We start from the raw sequence: 14,792 nt of genomic DNA, 5'->3' as shown, positions 1-14,792 counted from the left end.
GAGATCCGTTCACTATTGTGCTAGTTGAAAACTATTGAGGTTAATGAAGAATTATCTTATGAAGAAATTCCAGTTGCCATTCTTGATAGGCAAGTCCGAAAATTGAGAAATAAGGAAATTGCCTCCGTAAAAGTGTTATGGCGGAAGGCAGGTTGAGGAAGCCACTTGGGAAGCTGAGGAAGAAATGAGAAAGAAGTACCCGAATTTGTTTGAATAGTCATGTAATAGCTTTTATGCATTTGGTTCCTATGAACTCTTAGCTTTTGATTTTATTCATGTTAAACTATTCCATTTTGATTATATGTGTTGCCTATGTGGCCATGGTTGGTGTTGTAAAAGTTATGTTATGTCTATGAAACATGTATATGCTGTTAGGATATGAATCTAGGGCCCTCTTACAGGTGGATAGGTCTTGTTACAAAAGAAACTCTGGCGAAATTTTCAAAAATTTAAGGAGTTAGCCAAATTCGGAGCTGTTGATATATTTCATGAGGTGAATAAGCTGAAGTGACATAAGGATGTCTAGTGAATGAACCTTGATCCTCATTCGAGGACGAATGATCCTAAGCAGGGGAGAATGTAAAGCCCCAGAAAATTTTGCTAAGTAATCTAAAATTTCATGGTGCCAAGATAGGCTAATTATTTTATCTTGGGTGCAAGTGAGAGTTCATGATATAATGGATATCAATTAGCTAAGTTAATAAGTGTATAAGTCATATTATAAGTGGTTTGGGGTCTAAGGAGAGGCCTAAGTCTAAGCCAAGTTGGAAAAATTTCATAATAGGCTAAAGTTGTAAGTGAATGAGCACAAGACCTCACTTTGAACAAGTATATCTCTAGTTATATAAATTGATGTGTGATGCACAACCTATCAAATTAAATATCTTTGAGTCTAGTTTCCAACACATCAAACCGTTCATCATTTATAGGTGTATAAAGAATGTTATGACCATTTTACTGGACCTGTGTCAAACACGCGACCGCGGGAAAACTCGGTGTTTCTGCCTCCGAGCGCGGCAAACTGCGGTAACACTGCGCCCATCGCGTCCCAGCATGGTTTGATCACGTCCGCGCGCCCAACAGCCTTATAAATACACCAAGACCGGGTATGGAGCGCCCCTAAGTCATTATTTTGAGCTAGGGCTTGTTTTATCAAGGGGAATCCGTCCCATACTTCCCTCCTATTATCCAAGGTAATGTTTTTGGAGTATTTTGAGTTGATTACTACTCCTAACCACTTATATTAACAAGGATTAATCTTGAAAATCCATAGATTCCCATTCAAATCCCTAAATTAATCAAGATTTCTACAAGTGGGGATTCTCAAAATTCTTACTACAAGAGGTATGTCTATCATCTCTAACTACTCTATGGTGATTATTTATGTATGATATATACATTTGAACTCAAGGGATGGTGATTGGAAGCCATAGGTGCCTAACCTAGGTTGTGATGGTGGTGTAGAGATTGTGAGATGGGTTATTGGGGTATGATTCTTGGGTGTAATAGTATTATATATACATGCATGTATGAATTAAGTTTGTGGGAAGATTGCTGAACATAAATACGTAAAGATTGGGTTGGGGAATGAAGGAAACCTTGTAATGAGATTTGAAATCAAGATGCTCAACTAGTATTTGATAAAATGCACAAATGAGTTGAAACCATGAATACCTTCCAAAATTGTGTTCAATTTTGTTATGTCTCAAGTAGATTGGGATTGCTAGAATTTCCGGAACATCATAGTAATTAAAGGAAAGCTTAAACGAGGTATGTATGGATGAAACCCCCTTTTATTAGAAACTGAGCTCCCTTTGCTTTTATGAAAGTGTGGTGAGATTTGAATTGGTTAATGTATTGATTGTTATTACGCATTAATTGATTTGCAATTAACTACACATATACGTGAAGGATGTGCCTCAATGTGAGTAATGTACCATTCTTGATAATTAGAGAAGTATGAAGAATACAATTATGTGTTGAAATGCTTAGGCTATAAGCCAAGATAGAAACTGAGAATTATTCATGCTAGCTATGTGCCCACTTACCTGTACTGCAACTTGAATTACTTTTGTATATGTCTATGATCATAACCTGCAAGATGAATACTGAAAATGGAAAACGAAGTGATAATGGTGGCCCTGAGTGCCAAGGAACTGATAATATATATATATATATGATAGATTCAGATGTGATGACTAATGAGAAGGGAAAAACGCCTAGATAAGGCAGCCTAGCCGATTGGGTCGTGATCGGACACCATGCCGCACACATGGTGGTAATGTGCTGATATTGAATTCCAGATAAGGGAAATAAAATAGTGATTGAGATATATGCCTCCAATGAGGCAACCTAGCCAGTCGGGTCGTGATCGGACTCCGGTCAAGATAGTGGTGGTTTTGAGAACAGTGATGAAGATATGAAAGAAATGCCCCAAACTAAATTTTGGAAATTATATGAATGATTGAATGAATTGCGTATTTGATTTACTCATGTGGTTTACTTGTACTTGCTTGATAGTTATTTCTAGTAAAATTGTATTTAGTTATACATACTAGTGCTATTCGATGGCACTAACGTCCCTTTTGCCAGGGGCGGTACATTTTTTTATGAATGTAGGTGGCTTCATTGCGGATAGTGCCGATCACGCATAGCGGAGTGCCTTCTTCTCAAAGTCTTCGTGAGCCCCTTTCTCCTTCAAGGGGTTATATTGTACATCTTCTTATTTTGGACTTTCACTTTTGAGGTATAGTCGGGGCCTTGTTGCCGGCATTGTTATCACGTCTTTTGTATTCTTAGAGGCTCCGTACACGTTTATGTGGGTTATGTATGGGTATTGGATTGGTAAATGGACCTTGTACTCTTGCTTTCTTCTACACTATAACTTGTATGGATCCTTGGAAGTTTAACCACGTTTTAAATGTTGTGATATAAAATGAACTAAGATGTTGAATGCACTATCTTTCCTAGTAAATAAAGGTAAGCATGGCTTCCTTTTTCCTATCGAGTTGGGTAGATAGCGGTTGATAAGGCTTGCTCAGTTGGGTTCACTCGATTGAGCGCCGGTCGCGCCTCCCGAAGTTGGGGCTTGACACAAGGGTCGGTTACTACTAGACGAAATGGAGAAAAATGTGAAGGATTTCGTACGGAAATGCGACGACTGCAAAGACATACCCGTTGATCCATTAACCTGTAGAAATACTCCACTCAATTTTGTCTCCATGGCCATTTATGAATTGGAGAATGGACATTGTCGGTCCCCTACGATGGGTGCCCGATAAGGCTCACTTCATACTATTCATTACTGATTATTTTTCCAAATGGATTGAAGATCAAGCGTTCGAAAAAATATGGAAGGAAAAAAGTCATTGACTTCATATGGGACCACATAATGTGCATATTTTGGATACCAGCCGAGCTCGTTTGCGATAATAGAAAACAATTCATCGGCAGCAAGATAAATAAATTTTTGAAGATCAAAAGATCAAAAAGATACTATCAACACTTTATCACCCTAGTGGGAATGGGCAGGCAGAATAAAAAAACAAGACCATACTTCACAACCTAAACAAGAGGTTGAGCGGTGCGAAAGGGAAATGGAAGGAAATCCTACCCGAAGTCCTGTGGGTATATCGTACAACCTCAAAATCTAGTACCGGGTCAGCTCGTTTTCATTAGTCTACTGAGCCGAATCCTTAATACTAGTCGAAGTGGGAGAACCGAGCCTCATATTCCAATATGCGATAGAAGAGTTAAACGGCGAGGCTATGATCCTGAGCCTGGAACTATTGGATGAAAGGCAGGAGGTCGCCCTGGTTCGGTTGGCTACCCAGAAATAGTGAATAGAAAGATCCAACAACCGAAGAGCCGACCTCTGACACTTTTAAGTCGGGGACTTGGTGTTGAGGAAAGTAACATTACACGCTGAAACCGAACGAGGGGAAGCTGGGGCCGGTTTTATCCCAAAGTGGGTTTTTTGGCAAGGTTTGTAACGAGGCAACACTAAAACATGCTAGCTTTGATTGGAATACAGGTTTCATATTGGAGTCTATGATCATTTGCTTCAGGTCAACATTATCTAAGCCCTCACGAGTTCGATCTCGAATACTGGGAGCCATTACCCTCGAATTAAGGTCTTTAGCGAGGGAAGAAGAAAACTTATTGTGCTAAAAGCTAAGGCTTGATGGTTAGGATTTATTGTAAGGGCCAAACGCTCGTATGAACCGTGCCCACATAGTCCGCTCTAGCCATGCCACATGTGTTATTCGCTTTCAATCATGTACCTATCATACCAAGATATGAAAGAAATTTCCCATCCCTTACACTTTCTCATTTCGCGTGTTGTTTCTTTGATCCTGGATCCTAAAAGCCTACGGGCTACCCCTACTTTGGGACTATCGCTCGATGAAAGTTTGAGCAGCCTGGGCTGCCAAATCCAGGAGGCACCAAACCTATTAGGCGGTGCCCAAATATAAAAGGCAACAACCATCCTAAAAATGGCTCAGAGATGTCCAAAGCCCGAAACCAGAAGTAAGGCCCTTACTAAATATTTGAAACCTACTAAAAGGTTATCATCGACAAAAATGTCGTCTAGAAACACTTAGGCATCTTAAAAACCCTAATCTCATGGGGGCTTGTAACCACAAGCAAAAAAAGTTACGCCAAAGTTGGTCTTCATTCGAACCTCCGAGAAACAAATGCTCCAGAACTACATCTAATTCTATTCTCAGGCATAAAAACATTGCACGGATAAAAATTGCATGAAGATACTGGAAAAGTAGAGACATGTTATTGCCAAAAAAAAGAAATTTTTTTACATCTAGAATATATTTACAAGGGAACGACAGAACAACCTCGATATAAACAAAAAATATACATAAGAAAAGCTAGAAAAATACTAAGGCACCTATGCTTGGTCTTTATCGGAGCCCGACTCATCACTACAACAGTCGGAGCCTTTGGGACCCTTCGGTTCATAGAGCTCCTTTCCTTCGGCCTTGAGCCTCCTAGCTTCATCGATCTCGGCTGATAAGTCAAAACCTTAGGCGTGGATCTCTTTGAGAGTCTCCCCCTTGCCGCGCCCTGTTTTTCCTCGCGGAGTCCGGGTTTCGACATTTTGGGACAACTCATTTCCTTTTGGAATTGGGTAAGAGATTTGAAGAGTCGCCAACTAACGGATTAAGGTGTGTTAGGGCACCTAAAGCAAATAACTCATGTACTAGTTTACATTACCAGAGCTTGGGTAAGGGATCGAAATTACCTCGAGGGGAAGGTGTTAAGCACCCCTCGAGGTCCACAACTGTGGGTCCCGACCAAACTCAATTTAAGCGAATTAGTCTTTAGGGAAATAATTCAGTTTAAAAAATAGAGATTATTTTAAAATGTGAATTAAAGGGGTCCTAGGTTTATTAGCCTATAGGATCACTTCATGCAATACTCGGTAAGCTTCCCCAAATTTAGGTGTTACGGATAGCATTAGCGCACAGGTCATCATCTCCTTTACTACCCAATTACCCTCCCATTTTCAATTATTACCTAAGCGTTCTAATAACATCCAATACCTACCTCATGTGTGCACTACCCGTCCCTTACCTATGGCCCTGGAGGTGGTTAGGACCTTTATTTAAGGCTGTTCTAGACACACCTATGTTGTTTAAAAGGAGAAAACTAAGCGACAAACCAACGTCAAATAAGACTATCACATAAGGAAGCAATTAAGCGGGCTCATGTAATCCTCCACAAATAGACAAACAAACGCACGTTGTTCATACAAGCAATTTTAAATGATTTTAGGATCCGATCGGCATGATGCCTAAATGAGCACAAACAGAATATATAGCAGTTTTTATTAAAGCGAGCAGACGAGTACCTATCAGTTTGCCTTCTGATTTTGTTAATACTCTAAATCTAGGCATATGTCAAACAAGCAATCATAGTTTTATACGCCGAATTTAAATTAAAGTACATGTTTGCCTAGGTGATAGTTGGGCAGAACTCCATAGAACCAGTTACTAATTTTAACGGGCAGATTTCATCTTTTTAGATCCCACGGGCATGCTTTCTAAGTGTTGAAACTAATTATAAGCATTATTTTTATAGACATGTTATCTAAACACAAAAACTGATTTTTTACACTTACTTCCTATAGGCATGATGTCTAAGTGTCAAGACTAATTTTGTATGTATTTTATATTGGCATGATAACTATATGCAGAATTGATTATTTTATTTCCTATAGGCATGGTATCAAAATGATTCTTAGTTCCTATAGGCAGGATCTCTATTAGGCAGAATTCTTTAAGCACATTGCCAGGAAATTGTTGTTCAAACAAACAAGATCTTATAGTCATGGTATCTAATGCATAAAATGTGCATGGATCCTGTGGACATGATTTCTAATGCATGGAATCTGTGAACAGAATTTCTAGCATGCGAATGAAGTCGGAACAAACAATCAGAGAGTCCTATAAGCAGTATCTCTAGTATTTGGAGTTCAAAGAAGATGATTGGGTATTTTTGAAAGGTTCCCCCATGAAGGGCATTATGAGATTTGGGAAGAAAGGGAAATTTAAGTCCGAGGTATGTCGGACCGTACAGAATCATTCAGCGGATTGGTCAGGTGGCATACAAGCTCGAGTTGCCACCTGAGTTGTCGTTGGTACATCCGGTCTTCCATGTGTCTATGTTAAAGAAGGTAGTGGGAGATCCGTTCACTATTGTGCTAGTTGAAAACTATTGAGGTTAATGAAGAACTATCTTATGAAGAAATTCCAGTTGCCATTCTTGATAGGCAAGTCCGAAAATTGAGAAATAAGGAAATTGCCTCCGTAAAAGTGTTATGGCGGAACCGTCAGGTTGAGGAAGCCACTTGGGAAGCCGAGGAAGAAATGAGAAAGAAGTACCCGCATTTGTTTGAATAGTCATGTAATAGCTTTTATGCATTTGGTTCCTATGAACTCTTAGCTTTTGATTTGATCCATGTTAAACTATTCCATTTTGATTATATGTGTTGCCTATGTGGCCATGGTTGGTGTTGTACAAGTTATGTTATGTCTATGAAACATGTATATGTTGTTAGGATATGTATTTGGGGCCCTCTTACAGGTGGATAGGTCTAGTTACAAAAGAAACTCTGGCGAAATTTTCAAAAATTTAAGGAGTTAGCCAAATTCGGAGTTGTTGATATATTTCATGAGGTGAATAAGCTGAAGTGACATAAGGATGTCTAGTGAATGAACCTTGATCCTCATTCGAGGACGAATGATCCTAAGCGGGGGAGAATGTAAAGCCCCAGAAAATTTTGCTAAGTAATCTAAAATTTCATGGTGCCAAGATAGGCTAATTATTTTATCTTGTGTGCAAGTGAGAGTTCATGATATAATGGATATCAATTAGCTAAGTTAATAAGTGTATAAGTCATATTATAAGTGGTTTGGGGTCTAAGGAGAGGACTAAGTCTAAGCCAAGTTGGAAAAATTTCATAATAGGCTAAAGTTGTAAGTGAATGAGCACAAGACCTCACTTTGAACAAGTATTTCTCTAGTTATATAAATTGTTGTGTGATGCACAACCTATCAAATGAAATATCTTTGAGTCTAGTTTCCAACACATCAAACCGTTCATCATTTATGGGTGTATAAAGAATGTTATGACCATTTTACCGGACCTGTGTCAAACACGCGACCGCGGGAAAACTCGGTGTTTCTGCCTCCGAGCGCGGCAAACCGTGGTAACACTGCGCCCATCGCGTCCCGGCATAGTTTGACCACGTCTGCGCGCCTAACAGCCTTATAAATACACCAAGACCGGGTATGGATCGCCCCTAAGTCATTATTTTGAGCTAGGGCTTGTTTTATCAAGGGGAATCCGTCCCATACTTCCCTCCTATGATCCAAGGTAATGTTTTTGGAGTATTTTGAGTTGATTACTACTCCTAACCACTTATATTAACAAGGATTAATCTTGAAAATCCATAGATTCCCATTCAAATCCCTAAATTAATCAAGATCTCTACAAGTGGGGATTCTCAAAATTCTTACTACAAGAGGTATGTCTATCATCTCTAACTACTCTATGGTGATTATTTATGTATGATATATACATTTGAACTCATGGGATGGTGATTGGAAGCCATAAGTGCCTAACCTAGGTTGTGATGGTGGTGTAGAGATTGTGAGATGGGTTATTGGGGGTATGATTCTTGGGTGTAATAGTATTATATATACATGCATGTATGAATTAAGTTTGTGGGAAGATTGCTGGACATAAATACGTAAAGATTGGGTTGGGGAATGAAGGAAACCTTGTAAATGAGATTTGAAATCAAGATGCTCAACTAGTATTTGATAAAATGCTCAAATGAGCTGAAACCATGAATACCTTCCAAAATTGTGTTCAATTTTGTTATGTCTCAAGTAGATTGGGATTGCTAGAATTTCCGGAACATCATAGTAATTAAAGGAAAGCTTAAACGAGGTATGTATGGCTGAAACCCCCTTTTATTAGAAACTGAGCTCCGTTTGCTTTTATGAAAGTGTGGTGAGATTTGAATTGGTTAATGTATTGATTGTTATTGTGCATTAATTGATTTGCAATTAACTACACATATACGGATGTGCCTCAATGTGAGTAATGTACCATTCTTGATAATTAGAGAAGAATGAAGAATACAATTATGTGTTGAAATGCTTAGGCTATAAGCCAAGATAGAAACTGAGAATTATTCATGCTAGCTATGTGCCCACTTACCTGTACTGCAACTTGAATTACTTTTGTATATGCCTATGATCACAACCTGCAAGATGAATACTGAAAATGGAAAACGAAGTGATAAAGGTGGCCCTGAGTGCCAAGGAACTGATATAATATATATATGATATAAAGATTCAGATGTGATGACTAATGAGAAGGGAAAAACTCCTAGATAAGGCAGCCTAGCTGATTGGGTCGTGATCGGACACCATGCCGCACACATGGTGGTAATGTGCTGATATTGAATTCCGGATAAGGGAAATGAAATAGTGATTGAGATATATGCCTCCAATGAGGCAACCTAGCCAGTCGGGTCGTGATCGGACTCCGGTCAAGATAGCGGTGGTATTGAGAACAGTGATGAAGATATGAAAGAAATGCCCCAAACTAAATTTTGGAAATTATATGAATGATTGAATGAATTGCGTATTTGATTTACTCATGTGGTTTACTTGTACTTGCTTGATAGTTCTTTCTAGTAAAATTATATTTAGTTATACATATTAGTGCTATTCGATGGCACAAACGTCCCTTTTGCCAGGGGTGCTACATTTTTTTATGAATGTAGGTGGCTTCATTGCGGATAGTGCCGATCACGCATAGCGGAGTGCCTTCTTCTCAAAGTCTTCGTGAGCCCCTTTCTCCTTCAAGGGGTTATATTGTACATCTTCTTATTTTGGACTTTCACTTTTGAGGTATAGTCGGGGCCTTGTTGCCGGCATTGTTATCATGTCTTTTGTATTCTTAGAGGCTCCGTAGACGTTTATGTGGGTTATGTATGGGTATTGGATTGGTAAATGGACCTTGTACTCTTTCTTTCTTCTACACTATAACTTGTATGGATCCTTGGAAGTTTAACCACGTTTTAAATGTTGTGATATAAAATGAACTAAGATGTTGAATGCACTATCTTTCCTAGTAAATAAAGGTAAGCATGGCTTCCTTATTCCTATCGAGTTGGGTAGATAGCGGTTGATAAGTCTTGCTCAGTTGGGTTCACTCGATTGAGCGCCGGTCGCGCCTCCCGAAGTTGGGGCTTGACACAAGGGTCGGTTACTACTAGACGAAATGGAGAAAAATGTGAAGGATTTCGTACGGAAATGCGATGACTACAAAGACATACCTGTTGATCCATTAACCTGTAGAAATACTCCACTCAATTTTGTCTCCATGGCCATTTATGAAGTGGAGAATGGACATTGTCGGTCCCCTACGATGGGTGCCCGATAAGGCTCAATTCATACTATTCATTACTGATTACTTTTCCAAATGGATTGAAGATCAAGCGTTCGAAAAAATATGGAAGGAAAAAAGTCATTGACTTCATATGGGACCACATAATGTGCCTATTTTGGATACCAGCCGAGCTCGTTTGCGATAATAGAAAACAATTCATCGGCAGCAAGATAAATAAATTTTTGAAGATCAAAAGATCAAAAAGATACTATCAACACTTTATCACCCTAGTGGGAATAGGCAGGCAGAATAAAAAAACAAGACCATACTTCACAACCTAAACAAGAGGTTGAGCGGTGCGAAAGGGAAATGGAAGGAAATCCTACCCGAAGTCCTGTGGGTATATCGTACAACCTCAAAATCTAGTACCGGGTCAGCTCGTTTTCATTAGTCTACTGAGCCGAATCCTTAATACTAGTCGAAGTGGGAGAACCGAGCCTCAGATTCCAATATGCGATAGAAGAGTTAAACGGCGAGGCTATGATCCTGAGCCTGGAACTATTGGATGAAAGGCAGGAGGTCGCCCTGGTTCGGTTGGCCTCCCAGAAATAGTGAATCCAACAACCGAAGAGCCAACCTATGACACTTTTAAGTCGGGGACTTGGTGTTGAGGAAAGTAACATTACACACTGAAACCGAACGAGGGGAAGCTGGGGCCGGTTTTATCCCAAAGTGGATTTTTCGGCAAGGTTTGTAACGAGGCAACACTAAAACGTGCTAGCTTTGATTGGAAGACAGGTTTCATATTGGAGTCTATGATCATTTGCTTCAGGTCAACATTATCTGATCCCTCACGAGTTCGATCTCGAATACTGGGAGCCATTACCCTCGAATTAAGGTCTTTAGCGAGGGAAGAAGAAAACTTATTGTGCTAAAAGCTAAGTCTTGATGGTTAGGATTTATTGTAAGGGCAAAACGCTCGTATGAACTGTGCCCACATAGTCCGCTCTAGCCATGCCACATGTGTTATTCGCTTTCAATCATGTACCTTTCATACCAAGATATCAAAGAAATTTCCCATCCCTTACACTTTCTCATTTCGCGTGTTGTTTCTTTGATCCTGGATCCTAAAAGCCTACGGGCTACCCCTACTTTGGGACTATCGCTCGATGAAAGTTTGAGCAGCCTGGGCTGCCAAATCCAGGAGGCACCAAACCTATTAGGCGGTGCCCAAATATAAAAGGCAACAACCATCTTAAAAATGGCTCAGAGATGTCCAAAGCCCGAAACCAGAAGTAAGGCCCTTACTAAATATTCAAAACCTACTAAAAGGTTATCATCGACAAAAATGTCGTCTAGAAACACTTAGGCATCTTAAAAACCCTAATCTCATGGGGGCTTGTAACCACAAGCAAAAAAAGTTACGCCAAAGTTGGTCTTCATTCGAACCTCCGAGAAACAAATGCTCCAGAACTACATCTAATTCTATTTTAAGGCATAAAAACATTGCACGGATAAAAATTGCATGAAGATACTGGAAAAGTAGAGACACGTTATTGCCAAAAAAAAGAAATTTTTTTACATCCAGAATATATTTACAAGGGCCCGACATAATAGCCTCGATATAAACAAAAAATATACATAAGAAAAGCTAGAAAAATACTAAGGCACCTACGCCTGGTCTTCATCGGAGCACGACTCATCACTACAACAGTCGGAGCCTTTGGGACCCTTCGGTTCATAGAGCTCATTTCCTTCGGCCTTGAGCCTCCTAGCTTATCGATCTCGGCTGATAAGTCAAAACCTTAGGCGTGGATCTCTTTGAGAGTCTCCCCCTTACCGCGCCCTGTTTTTCCTCGCGGAGTCCGGGTTTCAACATTTTGGGACAACTCATTTCCTTTTGGAATTGGGGAAGAGATTTTTGAAGAGTCGCCACCTAACGGACTAAGGTGTGTTAGGGCACCTAAAGCAAATAACTCATGTACTAGTTTACATTACCAGAGATTGGGTAAGGGATCGAAATTACCTCGAGGGGAAGGTGTTAAGCACCCCTCGAGGTCCACAACTGTGGGTCCCGACCAAACTCAATTTAAGAGAATTAGTCTTTAGGGAAATAATTCAGTTTAAAAAATAGAGATTATTTTAAAATGTGAATTAAAGGGGTCCTAGGTTTATTAGCCTATAGGATCACTTCATGCAATACTCGGTAAGCTTCCCCAAATTTAGGTGTTATAGATAGCATTAGCGCACAGGTCATTATCTCCTTTACTACCCAATTACCCTCCCATTTTCAATTATTACCTAAGCGTTCTAATAACATCCAATACCTACCTCATGTGTGCACTACCCGTCCCTTACCTATGGCCCTGGAGGTGGTTAGGACCTTTATTTAAGGCTGTTCTAGACACACCTATGTTGTTTAAAAGGAGAAAACTAAGCGACAAACCAACGTCAAATAAGACTATCACATAAGGAAGCAATTAAGTGGGCTCATGTAATCCTCCACAAATAGATAAGCAAACGCACGCTGTTCATACAAGCAATTTTAAATGATTTTAGGATCCGATAGGCATGATGCCTAAATGAGCACAAACAGAATATATAGCAGTTTTTATTAAAGCGAGCAGACGAGTACCTATCAGTTTGCCTTCTGATTTTGTTAATACTCTAAATCTAGGCATATGTTAAACAAGCAATCATAGTTTTATACGACGAATTTAAATTAAAGTACATGTTTGCCTAGGTGATAGTTGGGCAGAACTCCATAGAACCAGTTACTAATTTTAACGGGCAGATTTCATCTTTTTAGATCCCATGGGCATGCTTTCTAAGTGTTGATACTAATTATAAGCATTATTTTTATAGACATGATATCTAAACACAAAAACTGATTTTTTACACTTACTTCCTATAGGCATAATGTCTAAGTGTCAAGACTAATTTTGTATGTATTTTATATTGGCATGATAACTATATGAAGAATTGATTATTTTATTTCCTATAGGCATGGTATCAAAATGATTCTTAGTTCCTATAGGCAGGATCTCTATTAGGCAGAATTCTTTAAGCACATTGCCAGAAAATTGTTGTTCAAACAGACAAGATCTTATAGTCATGGTATCTAATGCATAAAATGTGCATGGATCCTGTGGACATGATTTCTAATGCATGGAATCTGTGAACAGAATTTCTAGCATGAGAATGAAGTCAGAACAAACAATCAGAGAGTCCTATAAGCAGTATCTCTAGTATGCCAAAATACAGAGTCACAAACAACCAGAAAATCCTATAGGCAGGATCTCTAAACAATTATGGCATTCGTATGATTCAATCAACATAGTTAAACTCTATAGCAGGATTTCTACCCAGTTTTAAACAAAGATATAGAAAACCCCCCAGCTTTTACTAATAAACCCCAGATCTGTTTATTAGATAGATTATTACAGAACAAATTGAATAAATTACCTAATAGTGTCTATTATACTATAGGGAGCCTTTACAGGCCCAATATGAACCTGGGAACCAGGCCTTCAAACATGGCAACTTTGGAGCATAGTGGTAATCCATCCATAAAATATAAAATTGGGCTCCTAGTGTGTCAATGTTCTCAAAGGGCCTCAGGGACCCCGAGCAATGCTCACACTAGGACCACACTCAGAGAAACAGTTCATAAAAAGTTGGAAGACTAGCCCCGATGTGCCAGAGTTCAGAGGAGTCTCAAGGACCCGAGGCAGTGCTCACATTAGAGGTAGTAGGAACTTAGATAACTAAGAGTAGATGTTTGAAATTCAGTATGTGGAGGGTGAAGGGAGAACATGTTTAAAAGACAACTAATTTCAAAGGGGCAAGGGTAAAGTAGCATATTCAGAAACCAGTGCATACAAGACAGTTATAGAACTGTACAAACAAACTCATGTTCAACATATAATCCAACTAAGTTGATGTTGGTTCAGGATATATACCCATACCAATACTTAAAGAAATCACAAAGCAATAGTTTGTGAACTAGCATACAGGATTAGCCACATATTACATACTTGCGGTATCTAACAATAGTCGGAATAGGGAACATACATATGAATTAGACAGGGTTTCACATGGAAGGCAACTTAGTTTAACATTGTTACTAAGTGAAATAGCAAACAGAATTATGCTGAAATCTTAAACTAATAAGCATATAGGGTTGAATAGACTAACTAAAGCATGACAGTTGAGAAAGTAGTAATAGAAAAATATGCTGAGTTCAAAATAAACTATAAGACAGAATGCGATAACAGGAACTAAAACAAGCCAATTGAGAATGGAGTAAACAGGAATCAAATATCACACAGAAACATGCTGAGGTTTGAAATAAACTACCAAATAGGCATGTAAAGCGGGAAAGGATAACAGGAGTACACACATACCAGTTAGGAAGAAAGTAAACAGGAATGTAATGGAAACTTGGATCCAAAGAGTTTAGCCTTAGCTTCCAGCCAGCTAAACAATGCAGGAATCAGAGTAGTCGCACAAAAGAAAACCCAAATTCTTTGAAGAAAGAGTAGAGAGCTATTGAGTTGTAAAGTGAAGAAATTGTAAGAGTGTGTAAGTGTGAGTGTGAGTTTGTAAGCGTGAGCTTGTGTGTGTTTTAAAAATCAGAATGCTGACAGGATTATAAAGCATACAGTAGAGTAAACAAGGTAGGAAAATCAAGGTCATACAAATAAGGTGTGCAAAATCAATTAGCCAGTTAATTAGGGTTAAACATCAATCAATTAAGAAGATAGAAATTCAAAAAAAGTCACTTAAATTAAGGAGAATCTCATACGAAATCAATTAGAGGAAAGAATTGAGGTTTAATAACGCAAGCAATATATCCATAGACC

The sequence above is a fragment of the Nicotiana sylvestris genome, chromosome 3, assembly GCF_000393655.2.
Source record: "Nicotiana sylvestris chromosome 3, ASM39365v2, whole genome shotgun sequence".
NCBI lineage: Eukaryota > Viridiplantae > Streptophyta > Magnoliopsida > Solanales > Solanaceae > Nicotiana > Nicotiana sylvestris.
This window is presented reverse-complemented; position numbering follows the sequence as displayed.